At 35.7% G+C, this 17,768-nt stretch overlaps 1 long non-coding RNA gene across 1 annotated transcript; it reads right to left on the minus strand.

The window, feature by feature from the left end:
* Window positions 1–3,942: 3,942 nt before the first annotated feature.
* LOC104106856 (uncharacterized) lies at window positions 3,943–6,611 on the minus strand. The gene is made up of 2 exons (XR_688654.4): window positions 4,961–6,611; window positions 3,943–4,195 (listed from the first exon to the last, which is right to left on the minus strand). It is a non-coding gene; the product is annotated as an uncharacterized lncRNA (long non-coding RNA).
* Window positions 6,612–17,768: the final 11,157 nt, after the last annotated feature.

Below are 17,768 nucleotides of genomic sequence, written 5' to 3' on the forward strand. Positions count from 1 at the left end.
ATGAAAGATCAAGAACTAAACAAGTTCCTAACATCACCACTTGGAATCAATTAACGTGATAAAGAAATACCACACACAATTGAAAACAAGATAAAGACTATCACCACCTTGCTTGTAACCAAAAATAAGGATAAAGAAAACAAAATAGAGAAAACCACTTTATTGTAAAACTAGGGCAAGCCTCAAGGAATTCTTTTCTACAAGGCAAGAGAACCCTTTATATAAGCCTAGAGTCTCTTCTTTGATGACTACAATTCCTATTCTAATAAGGAAATAAAATAACTAAAGATAAGAAAAGTAAAATCTCTATTCTACAAGGAAAAGAAACTAGAATCCTACTAAAAGGAAAATCCTTATTCTAAAAGGAATAAAATAAATCCTAATTTAAGAAGGAAAGAATCTTGGCTTCCTGAAATCAATCTTGAGCTTCTTGGACTTCTTGTGCTTCTTGAAAATAAGTCCATATGTTTGGACTTGAGCTCTAAAACATGATCTTGGCCAAAATTAACAAAATTTAACATAGATTCTTCTTTTACATCATTCTCCCCTAATTGAGAAAGACTCGTCCTCGAGTCTAAAGGCTCCACAAATGGCACAAGATTGGAAACTTCCATGATTTGGTTGAACTCATATGCACCAGGCTCTAAGTTCTATTTTTCTAACTTGTCGAAGAGCTTCATCATATTGTAACAAAGTATAGCATGTGGCCGAACTAAATTCCATTTTCTCAATCGTATCTTTTTACCAATATTTCTGCAATGAATCCTCTTAAATCGATTTTTAAACACTAACCCATAGCCACAAGTTATTTTCTTTTGATCTTCAAGAATCCTGAACTTCCCTATGTCAATGTGGTACTTATGGGATATGCCCAGAAAAAGTTGATTTAGTACCACAAAAACCCTTAGAAGAATAAAATTCAAGTACCTTTGGATGAGGCTTGGAGATTGAAGTATATCTTCTTGAGAATTCATCAACAACAACGCTCTCATATTTAACTAGATCATAACCATTGATAGAATTTGTGCTAAGATTTCTTTTTCCTACATATGCTTGAAAATATTCATTCTTTGGAGGCACTAAAAAAGCTGGAACAAAATCTGAACTCAAATCCTCGATTATAGACTCCTTTTAAGCAATCCTTCCTCTTGTGTTTGTAAAATTTTATGGACTTTTGGATTAATGCAACATGCTGCCTCATTTGGAAGGATGGAATCAGCAATCAAATTAATATTATGTTGAGCATCTCTATTTATTGGAAAGTTAAGCTCACATATAGGATGCTCTAACGAATCATCTTCAAACTTCGGAGGTAAATCATCAACTTGTAGATCCAGTTCATGTTCCTCCTCCTTGATTGGACTTCAAAGACTTTTTTCTATTGATTGGACCAATTGTTTGTAATTTGGTCAGAAAAGAATCATCATTGAGCTTTAGATTTTTAGCAATTTCTTCGGGATTCAACGATACTAAAATAATCTTATGTTCATCCTTTGTAAAAGATAGGTGTTAAGGTCTTCATCATATTTAGCACACCTATCATACACCCATGGTCTTCCAAGTAATAAGTGACAAGCATCCATCTTCACTACGTCACATCAAATATGGTCTTTATAGATCTTACCAATAAAAAATGATATTAGGCATTGACGAGTTACCTCTAAACCATCACTATCTTGAACTTCGATGCTATAAGGATATGGATGAATTTTGGTTGACAAGCCGAGTTTAGTGATCATCTCTTCATAAACGATATTTATATGACTCCCACGATTAATAATCAACGAACAAACTTTTCCATGGGAGGTACATCAAGTGCGTAAAAGAGATTCATGTTGTCTTGTTTCTTCATCTTCTTGAACCAAGAATTTTCCTCTTGGTAGAATATTAGACATGATTTCTCAGTCTTTAGAACTGTAGGTTATAGCTCTGATACCAAATTGATGTGATAAATTCATCGACCTGGGACCTATGGATTATAGTTCTGATACCAAATTGATGTGATTCTTCGAGTTAACAAAGAACCAACCGACCAGGATCAAGATCTTGAAACAAAAATGTGATTTGTGGGCCAATTTCAAGAAATAACATATCTCAAGTTTTAGGACTCGAAATCTGATGATTCAAAAATGAGGTGAAAGATGACGATCTGAACTATAAGAAAGACTATTTACTTGTTCAAAATAAGTAAATATGGATGTTGCACCAGTTCAATGAAACCTATGGTTTTATGATATCAAAAGAATGAATTTAGATCAAGAAATGTGTTCTTGAAAAATCAAGAACTAAACAAGTTCCTAACGTCACCACTTGGAATCAATTAACGTGATAAAGAAACACCACACGCAATTGAAAACAAGATAAAGATTATTACCACCTTGCTTGGAACCAAAAACAAGGATAAAGACGACAAAATAGAGAAAAATACTTTATTGTAAAACTAGGGCAAGCCTCAAGGAATTCTTTTCTACAAGGCAAGAGAACCTTTTATATAGGCCTAGAGTCTCTTCTTTGATGACTACAATTCCTATTCTAATAAGGAAATAAAATAGCTAAAGACAAGAAAAGTAAAATTCATATTCTACAAGGAAAAGATACTAAAAGGAAACTCCTTATTCTAAAAGGAATAAAATAAATCATATTTTAAGAAGGAAAGAATCTTGGCTTCCTGAAATCAATCTTGAGCTTCTTGGACTTCTTGCGCTTCTTGAAAATAAATCCATATATTTGGACTTGAGCTCTAAAACATGATCTTGGCCAAAATTAATAAAATTTAACATAGATTCTTCTTTACATAATATGATAAATGCACAGGTTTATGAAGTGAGTATCTTCCGATATCAATCCTTTCCACTTCCTTATTAGGGATGATCGATAATGCTTATTTATTTTACGTTGGTGTACGCATAGTATACTTTTGCACCCTATGTGTAGACATGAATTTAAGTTGTTGTGTAGATCATGTGCGGGCATTGAAGATCTACCAGTGTCCCAATATGGAGTTTTCAGCTAGTTCTGTAACAACCCAGCTGATCGTTTTGTGTATTTGAGCCTTGTTCTCCTATTTATATATTTGTACGCATATGACTATTGATTGACTCATTTTGTGATTACGAAAAATGGAGTTAACTGATATTGTGCCATCATCATTTTTTGAGCACGTATTTGTCGCTTAGACTCATCCGGTGGCTCTTATATTATGTGTGAACGTTGATTGACTCGTATCATGATATTGAAGGAACTAAGATAATTGATATTGTATTCTATATCTTTGTTTGAAAAGCATGTCTAAATTCCAGTTTTTACTGAGTTTCTATTGGCAGACTCATTTGATGATATCATGCCCTATTCCATGTTTCATATATGCTTATTGAGCTGTTAGTAGGTGTCGATGCTGACCTCTTGCCACTACATCTTCAAGGTTAGACTTAATACTTATTAAGTACCGTAGTTTTGTACTCATACTATACTTCTACATATTTTGTGCAGGTTCTGAGACTGGTATTTGCGGTTCCATTGAGCTGAGTAGGAGTGTGTTATTGTAGACTTCGTGGTGAGCTGCTTTTCTATTTATGTATTTCTTTTCCGGACATATGTTAATTCAGTTGAAACTTGTTACTCTTATTAGATGCTCGTGATGTAGTGACACCGAGTTTTGGGCATTGTTAGGCAATTGTGGTCGTGTTTATACCTTTACATTGATTATGTATTTATGATCTTGAATTGAAATTTTTTCCGCATTGTTATTTATATCATGAAATAATAAAGGCTTAATAATTGGAAGTTTTTGTTGCCGTTGAGTGTTGACCTGCCTTGCGAGCGGATTATGCGCCATCACGACCTTTGGTGAAATTTCGTGTCACGACCCAAAATTTCACCAAGTCGTGATATCACCTAACCCAACCGTTAAGGTAAACCAAATAGTATAAGTTACAATTATAATGAAAAATCATCAATATTAATATTAAATACTACAAGAAATTCACAACTATCCCAGAATTGGTAGTACAAGTCATGAGTCACTATGATTTTGATTTATGAAATTAATGTGAAGAATAAATACAATATCTGTTTGAAGTTTACATAAACAGAAATGAAGTCCTAAACTACCACAAACAAGAGGTACCTTGAATCTGCAATGCTTGTATATGTTCAATGTAAGGCTCCGTCTTCCACAAATACTCAGCTCTAGAATCTGCACGCATGATGCAGAAATATAGTATGAGTACAACCGATCTCATGTAATCAGTAAGTATCTTGACTAACCTTAGTGAAGTAGTGACGAGGTTTTTAAGTCAAAAAATACTCACTTTGCATAAATTGTGCAGCTCAATAACATATATAATACAGAGAAATATTCCAGAAAAGACAATTACAGAATAAAGGATATCAACAATAAACGTGCAAAACTGGGGTAGGGATAACAAACAAACTCTCCCAATTAAACAATTCAAGGATATACAATGTGCACTAAACCCGCTTGCAAGGGGACATGCACCAAATAATGTGTATGCTCAATTTCTCATACATGACTGTAAGCATGTGCCCAATATGATGCAAATCTGTATTACTTTCCAAATAACATGTTCAGGTGAACCTTACAAGAATCCAATACATTAATGCATGATGACAAATTTCCTTTTTACATCAATCTAATATGCTACCGACAACTCAATAAATATGAGATATTATCTCAACACAGGTAAATCCATCTTGACAACCAAACCGTCAAATAATAATAGAAGCATAGGAAAGCATGTTAGATGCAACAAAGACAACACGTATAATGCATGATAAAGCATAAAGAATTCACTTGTATAATCAAGAATGACACCCCCATAATCCATATTTCATCACAATAATAATATCCACTCTTATCGCTCTGTAATATCAATATCCACTTGTATCTCTCTATAATAACAATATTCACCCTTATCACTCTGCAATAACAATATCCAACCTTATCTTTCTGTAGCAACAATATCCACCCTTATCGCTTCGTAGCAACAATATCAATCATAATCGCACAGCAAAACCTCGTGCCAACATCCAATCAATCCGTCCAATATGTCCATGTGTGCTATAATCATAATAATTCAACAAATTATCATCAAGAGATATATCCTCATAATTCATTAATGAAGTACATAAGGACATGAAAATAATAAAAGTGTCGATGAGTGCTCAAGATATAAGACATGACTATAGCTAATTCAATTAGCAATGATTCCACAAATGCCCGTCTTGCATAATTAGGAAATAAAAATCCTAAAACATGAACTCTAGCATGAAAGGATAAACCCGTATAGTCATACAAAGGATCACATTTATAATATAGAGAGCACACATTCAATTCAAAGCACAACAAAAAAATAACAAGTACGGGTATGTGTTCATAACATACATGTGACTAAGCCGAGGAATGTATAGCATCAATCTCAAGATTAGTTCATCATGTTCAAAATAAGGCACCAATAGCCTTAACATTAGCTCTAGGGAGGTTTATTATGCTCACATAGTTAATTAATTGAATAACACAGAGAATCAAGTAGAACATACAACCCATAAAGGCATAGAGTTATCTAGAATTCACCCCGAGCATGAATACCCATAGCACATGTATATACGCTCATCACCTCGTATATACATCAGCCCTGCATGTAACAAACAATATAAATTATTAGGAAAATTCCCTCAATCAAAGCTAGATAAGACACTTATCTCATCGGGCTAGTCCAAAGCTCCAAAAGTGTTTTTCCTTGAGAAATCAACTCTAACCGTCTCAAATCTAGCCAAACATGTAATACCCTATATTTAAATTAGGGCATATTAGTCGTTAAGTATTTTTCTTTAAAAAAAATATATAATTACAAAGAGAATGGGAAAGCCCACTATGAAGGATTAAACAAGAAAGGAAGAGGGGATTAAGAAGGGGGAAAATGCACCCAAAAGCTTCTTCCGCAACTAAACATAGATAGTATCAAGATTTAAACCCATCAAATAATTGAAATAGAGTAGCAAGAAGCTTTGAAGCTTCAGTTAATTGTGGTAAGTCTCTCAGCTAAAGAGGGGTAAGTTCTCTACGGTTTTGTTTCTCTTGTTCTCTGATTTATGGAATTCCATAGGGTACCGGAAAAAAGAATACTATAGGCAGTGGTTCGATTTGCTTTGGACTTATGCACAAATTGAGTATCATGTGGTGTTAAGAATCAGATGAATATATTATATGAAAGGGTAGAGACAAGAAGAGGAACTTAAGATGTTTTTATATAGCACAATCATGAATGTCCTATTAGATTGAGTAAAGATTCTATTAGTTTACACCAAACACTAATGTACTAGTTAGCAGTACTTGTAAAGTACTACGTGAGGACAAGAGTACTGCCTTTGTGCCAACCAAATGAAAATTTTCTTGCCCTCTATATGAAGTAGTGTCTATCCGAATATAAGAACAAAATATAGAATAAGATGCAACTCTTATCCATTTAAGTACTACTAAAGTGAATAACAGAGAATCAACGGTCATAATTCTGAGGAACGAAGCAGGGAAGTTAATTAGATGTAACACGATTGGATCCGTTGTCACACCTCCTTTTTATGGGGAAATGAGTTCTTTCACTTTAAATGATATTATTGAAATGAGATTATTTTAATTTATTTTTGAAGAGTCGCCATTCAGAATTATTTAATTACGGTGTTTCGAGTCACTATTTATTTTTAAATTCCAATTAAAGGAAAATTGACTATGTTTAAAGTCTGCAAAACACAGAAGACCAGCTAAGGAATTCTGTTAACCCGGGAGAAGGTGTTAGGTACTCCCGGGAATTTAGCACGGTTGCTTTACGATCATACTTGGCTTAATTATCCGATTATTACGCGTTTTAAAACCTATGTGTATTTTTACCTTTACCGCTTTTAATTACTTGATTGTTAAATTATGAAATTAATCTTTGAAACGAATAACGTATGTGTAAATCCGTTTTGTTCGGATTTCAAAATCATGTCACGCGTACGTGTACACAATTAATAACACTTAATTATATATTAAGATTGTTGGATCAAAGTCGCATGAACATATATTTTAATTTATTTTTGGGATCGTAATCATGTCACACGAACATATACATAATCACGATAATGATTTACAAGCACGCTTAAAGCAATCTAACGTTTTCATGATTTAGTTAATTTCTAAACGTTTGAGATTGTTGAAAGAAGTCTCATAGCTATAGAATTATTTTGTGAACAAGTTGAATCTGAAATTATAAATCTAAGTGCATGGCCTTTTAAAAGTCAGAAATGGGTTTGAGAAAAACTGCGTTAGTGTAGCAGGCATCTATCGCTAATTGATGTTATTTATTGAAACTACATTAATTTAGGACCTGTTGGCCAAAGTAAAGAATAGTTTTAAAGATTGACAAAGGAACTCAGGGATGAACCAGGTCCATCACTGGTAAGCATAGACACAGGTAGATTCAAAGCACGTGAGATGCACATGCAGGAGATAAACGAAATCTGGCATAATAATAGATACCTCCTGATCGAAAAGATTGCATAATTGATAAGGAGAACGACTCTTTACTCAACGAGAACATTATCCTAGATAAGGAAGGAGTTAGGAGTTGAGATTAACTAGAACTCTTCCACCAAGGAAGAGTAGCATTAGAACTCTAGTTATTTTCTACTCTACTAACTCTATAAATCGCAGGATGTTCTCATTCTACAGGGGACGCACAAAAGCAGAAGTTAAACGTGAATTAAGAGCAAAATAGCAAGGCATTTTGCAAGCAGTTCGTGTGTGATTCAAGTGTGCGAACCTGAAGCTACATGAACTAGATAGAAGAACCAGCTCCAAGTGTCTGTCTTTTATTCTAGTTCAATTATAGTAGGTGTTTTCATATTGTACCTTTCAGCTTTATCTAGAGGCAATTGTAATAGGTACTCAGAGTATTCAAGTTAGAGTTAACTTGAAGTTGTCGCAGCAGTTAGAGGTTAGTTGCCACAACGGGATTAGAGTTAATCCTAGGTTTACAAAAGTATTTTGTAAATGCAGTTTTTGGCTCAGCGATTTAGTGGAAAGTTTGGAAAAATCCTACTGGGAAGTAGTTCGTGGTTTTTCCACCTTTTGAGCCAGGTATTTTTCACGTAAAATACTTGTGTTCTTTAATTTCTGCATTTATTATTCCACAACAGTAGTATAAGAAACACATAGAAGAACTAGGTCCTTCTATAATTTGTGCACGCGAAAATTTGGACACCACATAAATCACCCCCCTTCTTGTGTGGTATTGACGTATAAAACATCAATTGATATCAGAGCAGGTTATCCTTGAAGAGGCTAACACCTTAGGAGAAGATCAAGATGAGTGCACCACCTAGAAACTGGGAAGGGCAATCCACTGCTAGGCCACCACTCTTCAATGGCTAGTACTACTCCTGGTGGGAAAATAGAATGAGAGACCATATTATAGGAGAAGACTATGAACTATGGGACATTGTCACAGATGGTCCATTGGCTACCATGAAGATAAATGATGAAGGAGAAGAGGCGCCGAAAACAAGAGCCGACTGCACTGCTGACGACTTAAGGGAATGGGAGAAGAGTGCTAAGGCCAAGAAATGGCTTGTGTGTGGACTTGGTCCAGACGAGTACAACAGAATTCAAAGTTGTACTACTGCTAAGGAAATTTGGGACACCTTGCAAGTGGCTCATGAAGGAACTGCTCAGGTGAAGAGGTCCAGAGGTACTTTACTATATTCTCAATATGAGAATTTCTCTATGAAGGAAGGAGAGACTATCCAAGAGATGTATACAAGGTTCACCACACTGACTAATGAACTGAAGTCTCTTGGAAGGACTCTTCTTGAAGAAGACAAAGTTGAGAAGATTCTGACTAGGGTTCTACCAGTTTCTTGGGAAAGCAAAATCACTGCAATTCAGGAATCTAAGAATATTGCAACTCTTAGGTTGGATGAGCTAATTGGAAATCTCAATGCTTATGAACTTAGAAGGCAGACCATGAAGATGGATGTGCCCAAGAAGGAAAGGAGCCTGGCACTCAGAATCACTGAAGGTGCTGATCTGGAGGAAGATGAAATGGCTATGATCACCAAGGACTTTAAGAAATACCTTATGAGAGGAAAAAGTTCTTCAAGAGGTGGAAATTACAACAAAGCTAGGGTTCTTGAAAAACGGCCAATGAGGGCTGCTACAAGTGTGGGAAGACTGATCATCATATCAAGAACTGCCCTCAATGGAAAATTGAATGGAAGAAGGAAAGATCTGAAGGAAGGAACATGAAGAAGGAACAGGTTCATCCCAAGAAGAACAAAGGATCAACAAAGGCTATGGTTGCTGCTTGGGGAGAAAATTCAGATGAGGAATCAGATGATGAAGATGGAGATGAACAAGCACTTATGGCAATTGGAGAATCAGATGAGGAATCTGAGGTAAGTATAATTCATCTCAAAGACAAGATTAAGTTTTTGTCTAAAGAAAACTCTCTGAATTATTGCTAGATTTCATTGATGAATCTGAGGTAATAAATAAAGACAAAGAACAGATGTTTAAGGATTGTGTGATTTTATAAGCAAAGTGTAAGAACATGGAGCTCAGAGTTAGTGAGACTGTGAGTGAAAATACTGCTTTGAAGAACCAGGTTCATACATTTGAAGCAAATGTTCTTGAGTTAAAATCTGAAAATCTAAAACTGAAATTAGGAACCAGTAAGAAGACAGCTGATTGCACACAACTCACTTTAGAAGTAAATGTAGGCAAACTGAAAGATGAGTTGTATAGGAAGGATGAGCAGGTAAGAGTGCTAAAGGAGGATCTAGGCAAGGTCAAGCATGAACTAGACAGAACTAATAAATGGAACAGGTCCTCCGATGCTTTGTCATGGCTACAGGAACATCACAGTAGCAATATAAGAGGACTTGGCTTTGGGAATCAGCTACCTAAGTGGGATCCTAAAAACAAGTACCTCACTCTTCCTGAGAACAAGATTTGTACTCACTGTGGTAAGACTGGTCACTATAAAAGTGAATGTAACGCAAAAGAAAGGGCCAGTCAAAAGAACAAAAATTTTGTTCAAGGGAAGAATTGGTTACCAAGTTGGGCTAAAAGGAATTTAATTCATCCTTTTGCTTATAGAAAGGGACCCAAACTAGTTTGGGTTCCTAAGACTAGCCCTTGATTTCCTTTTGTAGGTTCAAGTGAAGGGGAGCAGCCAAATATGGTACATGGACAGTGGTTGGTCAAAGCATATGACAGGAAGCAAGGACCAGTTCCTTTCACTTGAGGACCTCAAAGGAGGAAATGTCTCCTTTGAAAATGGAAAGAAAGGTGAAATCATTGGGGTTGGTAAGGTTGGTAAGGATGACTCTCATTCCATTGAGAATGTCTACTTAATAGACGGCTTGAAGTATAGCCTAATCAGTGTGTCACAATTGTGTGATAGAGGTAACTTGGTAGCATTCACCTCTACTAAATATTTTGTGATAAATCTTATAACTGACAAGATTGTTTTGTAGGGTAAAAGAGTGAATAATATATATATTATAGATATGTCCACACTCTCAGAGAATGAACTAACTTGCTTAAGTGTGCTGGATAGTGATCCCCTCCTTTGGCACAAGAGACTTGGACATGCAAGTCTGAGTCAACTTAACAAATTAGTCTCCAAGGACTTGGTGATAGGACTTCCTAACATCAAGTTCAAGGAAGACAAAGTTTGTGAGGCTTGTGTAAGGGGGAAGCAGGTAAGATCCTCTTTTAAATGCAAGAAAGTGGTAAGTACTACCAGAATGATGGAGCTGGTTCAAATGGATCTCTGTGGTCCAATGAGAATATTAAACAGATGTGGTAAAAGATACGTGATGGTGCTTGTTGATGATTACTCTAGGTTTACTTGGACATTGTTTTTAACATCTAAAGATGAAGCATTTGACATGTTCACTTCTTTTGTTAGAAAAACTCAGAAACAATTAGGTAATCAACTTACATCAATTAGGTCCGATCATGGCACTGAATTTGAAAATGCTAAATTTGCTAAATTTTGTGATGAGCATGGCATAGATCATAATTTTTCTGCTCCTAAGACTCCACAGCAAAATGGAGTAGTTGAAAGAAAGAATAGGACACTTGAAGATATGGTTATGACTATGCTTCTTTCTAGTAAACTGCCGCATAGCTTCTAAGAAGAAGTTGTAAGTACTGCATGCTATATCATAATAGGTGCATGACTAGACCTCTTGTTGAGAAAACTCCCTATGAGTTACTTAAAGGGAGAAAACCAAATATATCCCATATTAGGGAATTTGGATGCAAGTGCTTTGTGCACAATAATGGTAAAGACTCTCTAGGCAAGTTTGATTCCAGAAGTGATGAGGGAGTATTCTTGGGATATTCTTCACATAGTAAAAATTATAAAGTTTATAACAAAAGAACTATGTGTGTTGAAGAAAGTGTATATGTGATTTTTGATGAAACTAACATTCTTTCTAAGAGACAGGAACAGGATGATGAAGAAATTGGTCTGGTTAAACACTTAAATGAAACCACGGCCCAGACTGAAGCATCTCTGGAGAAAGGAACAGGTGAAGGAACAGGTTCATCTATCCCTGGCAACATGACAGGGGGAATAGAACAAAACAATTCTCAAACTTTAGTGGAACCTGTACCTGAACCTATTCCACAACAACAAAATATTGAGGGAACATCAAGGGATAACCGGTTGGTTGTGAAACCTTACAGATTTCAAAGTTCTCATCCTATTAAGAACATAATTACTGATCCAACCTCTGGAATCAAAATCAGATCTTCATTAAAGAATCTTTGTGCTTTTGATTCTTTCTTATCTCTTATTGAACCTAAAAATGTTCTGAGGCTTTGCAGGATGCAGACTGGATAAATGCAATGCAAGATGAACTCAACCAATTTGAAAAGAGTCAAGTTTGGCATCTGGTGCCAAGACCCTTGGACAGATAAGTAATTGGCATAAAATGGGTCTTCAGAAACAAACTTGATGAAGATGGAACTGTTACAAGGAACAAGGTAGGATTGGTGGTTCAAGGATATAGCCAAGAGGAGGGCATAGACTATGATGAAACCTTTGCTCCAGTTGCAAGGTTGGAAGCAATAAGACTCCTCATAGCCTTTGCTGCTTATATGGAATTCACCCTCCACCAGATGGATGTCAAGAGTGTCTTCCTCAATGCTATCTAAAGGAAGAAGTGTTTGTCAAGCAACCTCCAGGGTTTGAAAGCAAGGAGAGTCCTGATCATGTGTACAAACTTGAAAAAACACTTTATGGGCTCAAGCAGGCGCCAAGAGCATGGTATGAAAGATTATCAAAGTTTTTGCTTGAGCATGACTACAAGAGAGGTAAAATTGACAATACTTTGTTCTTGAAATAAAAAGGTAAAGATCTCTTGGTAGTTCAGATATATGTTGATGATATAATCTTTGGAGCAACTACTAATAAGTTAAGTAAAGATTTTGCTAAACTAATGGGGAGTGAATTTGAAATGAGCATGATGGGTGAGCTTAATTTCTTTTTAGGCTTACAAATTAAACAAAATCCAAATGAAACTATGATCCATCAATAGAAGTATGTAAAAGAGTTGCTTAAAAGGTTTAAAATGGAAGATTCCAAAGAAATTGACACTCCTATTGCAACAGCTACAAAGTTGGATATGGATGAACCTGGTTCATCTATCGATCAGAAGTTGTATAGGGGAATGATTGGCTCATTGTTGTATCTCACTGCTAGTAGACCTGACATTGTTTTCAGTGCAGGCCTTTGTGTAAAATTTCAGGCAAATCCGAAGGAGTCTCACTTGACTGCTGTCAAAAGAATTTTGAGATATCTAAAAGGCACCACTGATCTTTGTCTTTGGAATCCAAAAGGTAGTAATTTCAATCTTGTGGGATATGCTGATGCTGATTATGCAGGTTTTCTTGTGGTTAGAAAGAGCACCTTAGGTATGGCACACTTTCTTAGCTCATGTCTTGTGTCTTGGGCCACCGAAAAGCAAAATTCAGTGGCCTTATCTACTGCTGAAGCTGAGTATGTTGTTGCTACTTCATGTTGTGCTCAATTATTGCGGATCAAACAACAATTAAAGGACTTTGGAATTGATGTTGGTTGTATTCCCATTTTTTGTGATAATACTAGTGCTATTAGTATGACTAAGAACTCGGTTCATCAAAAGAGAACTAAGCACACAGATGTTAGGCATCACTTTTTTAGGGATAACTATAAAAAGGGGTTGATCACTGTGGAATTTTGTGCTACTGACAAGCAAATAGCTGACATCTTTACAAAAGCCCTAAGTAGAGATCACTTTGAAAGGAACATGTTAGAATTAGGGATGATTAAGATCACCTAAAAGGACCAGTTCAGAGAAAAAAGAATTGGTTAGAAAATCTGAAAATTGTATACATAATTAGATTAATTTTTGCTCAGTCTCATACTTTCAATAGTATACTTTTGTGCCATGTGTTAAAATGACTCATTAATCTCTAATGGTATTTTCTCTATTTTGGCAAATTTAGACTTACACAAGAATATTCTCAGTGAAGAACCTGGTTCATCAAGATAACACGGTATGTTTTCTACACTCTGCATAATTTGAAATAATAATATTTGGATCATGAACAGAGTCCTACTTAATTCCAAACTCCTTTTGGACTTATCCGTTACAAGTGAATCAGTTCTGTTCAAAAGAGTCCCAACCGAATTGAAGTACCTAGATTATAGGGATACACTCCAAAGTCTTTTCAAAACTGAAATTCAGTTTAATTAGACTTCCACACCCATTATCATCCCTTCCACCACCCCAACCTCTAAGAAAAGAGTAAAGATTCTTGCTCGCAAGGTTGTTGCGGGGAGAGAACAAATTTGGAGAATAAGTTTGTACTAGTAGGGTCTAAAGCAGGTGTTGAAACTACAGAGTCTGGAGGAATTTAGTGGTAAAAATGAAAAAGAAAAAGAAAAAGAGAGCAAGGGTGTTCGAAGTGCTGTGAGGGAAAAGGGTAAAAGAATGGTTGATTCTTCACCCACTCCTGTGAGTTTAACCAAAGACACTAGTGCAATGGTTGTTTGGGGAGAAAAATCTGCTGGAGTAGAGGAGAGTGTAAAGAAAATAGGGGAAAGTGGGTCTGACAAAGCCGCCGAAGGGCTGGTTCAACTTGAAAAAAATATAGATGAACCTGTTTCATCTGAACAGGAAACACTCGCAGACCTACTGAAGAGAGTGACTGAAAGTTATAATCCAAAGAAGAAAGGGAGGTTGCTACAAGCAAGGATCACTTTGGGGAAAATACATTGCCTGCTTGTGACTATGAAGTCTATGTCACTCCTAAAGAACCTGGTTCATCTAAGAAGGCACCAGTGAATAGCAAGGTGCGAACCTTGGTGCAAGAAAGTGGGGCTAAGGATGCTGAGATTGAGAGGTTGAAGAAGAGGTTGGCAGAGGTGGAGACTGAGAGAGATGCTCTCAGAAATGAGCTGGCAAGAGAAAAGGAGAAGAATGATGGCATTCTTCAAGATATGCTGAAACTCCTCCAAAAAAAAAAAAAACAAGCACCTAGTTCTTCCCAGCCTTAAACTTCTAGTCTAGTGTAGATCAACCAGTGACCCAGTTTGGGATTTGTTTTGCTCATGTTTTCAGTATTTTTATTTTTTTTTATGCTTTGTGGAAGAATCGTATCAATCATCAATGAAATTCATTATTTTTTGCTTCAACTGTTTGTTTATATTTCTTTGATGGTTAAAATTCTTAGCTTGATCTATGATGATTAATCCATGATTGTATTTGAAGTAGCCCCCAGTGGCCATGAGTAAGTTTTAAAATCTGGTTATCTCACATTTTTTATGCAACTTTTCGATGATGCCAAAAGGGAAAAAAGTGTGCTTTGTATTCTGAACAGTGATATTTATAACCTGATGAACCTGGCCCTTGATGATAAGTGAAAATTGTTCTAACATTGTGTTGATGTTGGGCTAAGTTGAAACAGGCCCTAAGCTTATGGAAGCACAGAGTTTGTCATCATCAAAAATGGGGAATTTGTTGGCCAAAGTAAAGAATAGTTTTAAAGATTGACAAAGGAACTCAGGGATGAACCAGGTCCATCACTGGTAGGGATAGACAAAAGCATATTCAAAGCACGTGAGATGCACATGCAGGAGATAAACGAAATCTGGCATAATAATAGATATCTCCTGATCGAAAAGATTGCATAATTGATAAGGAGAATGACTCTTTACTCAACGAGAACATTATCCTAGATAAGGAAGGAGTTAGGAGTTGAGATTAACTAGAACTCTTCCACCAAGGAAGAGTAGCATTAGAACTCTAGTTATTTTCTACTCTACTAACTCTATAAATCGCAGGATATTCTCATTCTACAGGGGACGCACAAAAGCAGAAGTTAAACGTGAATTAAGAGCAAAATAGCAAGGCATTTTGCAAGCAGTTCGTGTATGATTCAAGTGTGCGAACCTGAAGCTACATGAATTAGATAGAAGAACCAGCTCCAAGTGTCTGTCTTTTATTCTAGTTCAATTGTAGTAGGTGTTTTCATATTGTACCTTTCAGCTTTATCTAGAGGCAATTGTAATAGGTACTCAGATTATTCAAGTTAGAGTTAACTTGAAGTTGTCGCATCAGTTAGAAGTTAGTTGCCACAACGGGATTAGAGTTAATCCTAGGTTTACAAAAGTGTTTTATAAATGCAGTTTTTGGCTCAGCGATTTAGTAGAAAGTTTGGAAAAATCCTACTGGGTAGTAGGTCGTGGTTTTTTCACCTTTTGAGCCGAGTGTTTTTCACGTAAAATACCTGTGTTCTTTAATTTCTGCATTTATTATTCCGCAACAGTAGTATAAGGAACACATAGAAGAACCAGGTCCTTCTATAATCTGTGCGCGCGAAAAATTGAACACCACACAAATTACCCCCCTCTTATGTGGTATTGACGTATAAAACATCAGGACCCCCCTTTATTCAATGATTAAACTGGGCTAAACATTTAGGTGGAGGGTGATCAATTGGGTTCAGATTAAACAATCACGTTAAGATCCTAGGCAAGTCCAAGTGAACCAATGATGGGCTTACAGTAAGCCCAAAACGCCATTTCCTTCAATGTAGCCACACCCTCAAACGAAATAGTACGAGTGTCTGATTGGGCTTCAAATTGAGCCTAGAAGCTGACAAGGAGCCAAGATACACCCCCAGATCTGCTTTGAATGGGCTGTCACACTTGGGCTAGATACCCGGCCCAATTATTTTAACACAGGGCTGGGTTTGGCATGGCATGACAACTTGGTCCAACAATTGCCATAAAAAAGCCAACGTTTTAGGATTTGGCATATGGTAACCTATTTAGGATTTAGCATATGGTAGCCTAAAGTTATTCTCTCTCTTCTAATGGTTCAACCACCATCCTAAAAATATTCCCCATCAAAATTATTTTCCTTAAAAATAGCAAAAAATATTTACCCCCCTTCTCTCATAGCAATCATCATCCTAGAAATTAGGTTCCATTTCCATCAGTAGTATTCGAAAAAACTCCCAAATATTTTTTAATTATTTTTCTAGTTATTTTTCTGTATATCCAAATATATATATAACACAATAATAATTCGATTATTTGTATATCACAGTGTATAACATAATAATAATGTGTATATCAAAAAAGTATATTAAAATTTATTTTTCTTCACATTTCAGATTGAAAACTCAAGTTCACGACGACTCCACTTGTGTATCTCCTATTGTATTCTGTGTATATCTCTATGTACATCAGTGATATCTCATGTATATCATGTGTACCTGTGTATATCCATGAATATTTGTGTTATATATATGATATACAATGTGATATACATGGGCGTCCATAAAATTAAATGTGTTGTATACATGATATACAAAGTGATATACACAGACGTCCTTAAAACATGTGTGTGATATACACTGATACACACGATATACAACGTGATATAAACATATCGCAGTTGGATTTTTAGGTCTATTTTTTTTTTACCTGAAACCAGTCTAAATCATTTCTAATCTTGCTCAAAATTTGTATATAGCCTCGTTTAGGTATTTCAACCAATTTCAATCACACCCACTAGTTCAATCCAACCAAAAACAAAAAAAGAGAGAAGAAAAACAAAGTTGAAATGTATTTTTTCTCTCTTAATTTTTGCTTCCGATTTTCTCTGATGTGAGATCAACCTTACCTTTTCATCCCACTGATTTTTTTGCATAATTTGCAAGAATTTTTGCTAAACTATAAGAGTGAAAGAGAAGAGATAGAAGAAGAAATACAAGGAGAAAAAGGGGGAGGGAAGCAGACGGTTTGGGGCCAATTGTTTGAGAGAGAATATATAAGAGAGTAGTTTTTTTAGAATTTGGCTATATAATGCCAATTGTTTAAGGTTGTCTTTGCCAAACCTAATATAAGGCTAAAAAATTGTCAATTCCTGTTATGTGTTGTCACCATTTTTTCCTCTTAATTTGCTAACAATTCATTTGGCATTTCATATGGCCTCAATTTCAATTATAACATCAGAAGTAGTTATGCAAAGTTCTTAACATCCACACAAGAGTTCCCGAATTACATAATTAATTCATCAAACTTTAGTTGAAAAACGCCAAACTATCAGTCAATTACTAAGGATTACCTATTTCAATTATTCTTAACATGAAATGAAAGAAAAACATACTTGCTCACCTAATTTTATAGCATGATACGCTCACG

Source organism: Nicotiana tomentosiformis, chromosome 11 (assembly GCF_000390325.3).
Source record: "Nicotiana tomentosiformis chromosome 11, ASM39032v3, whole genome shotgun sequence".
Classification (NCBI taxonomy): domain Eukaryota; kingdom Viridiplantae; phylum Streptophyta; class Magnoliopsida; order Solanales; family Solanaceae; genus Nicotiana; species Nicotiana tomentosiformis.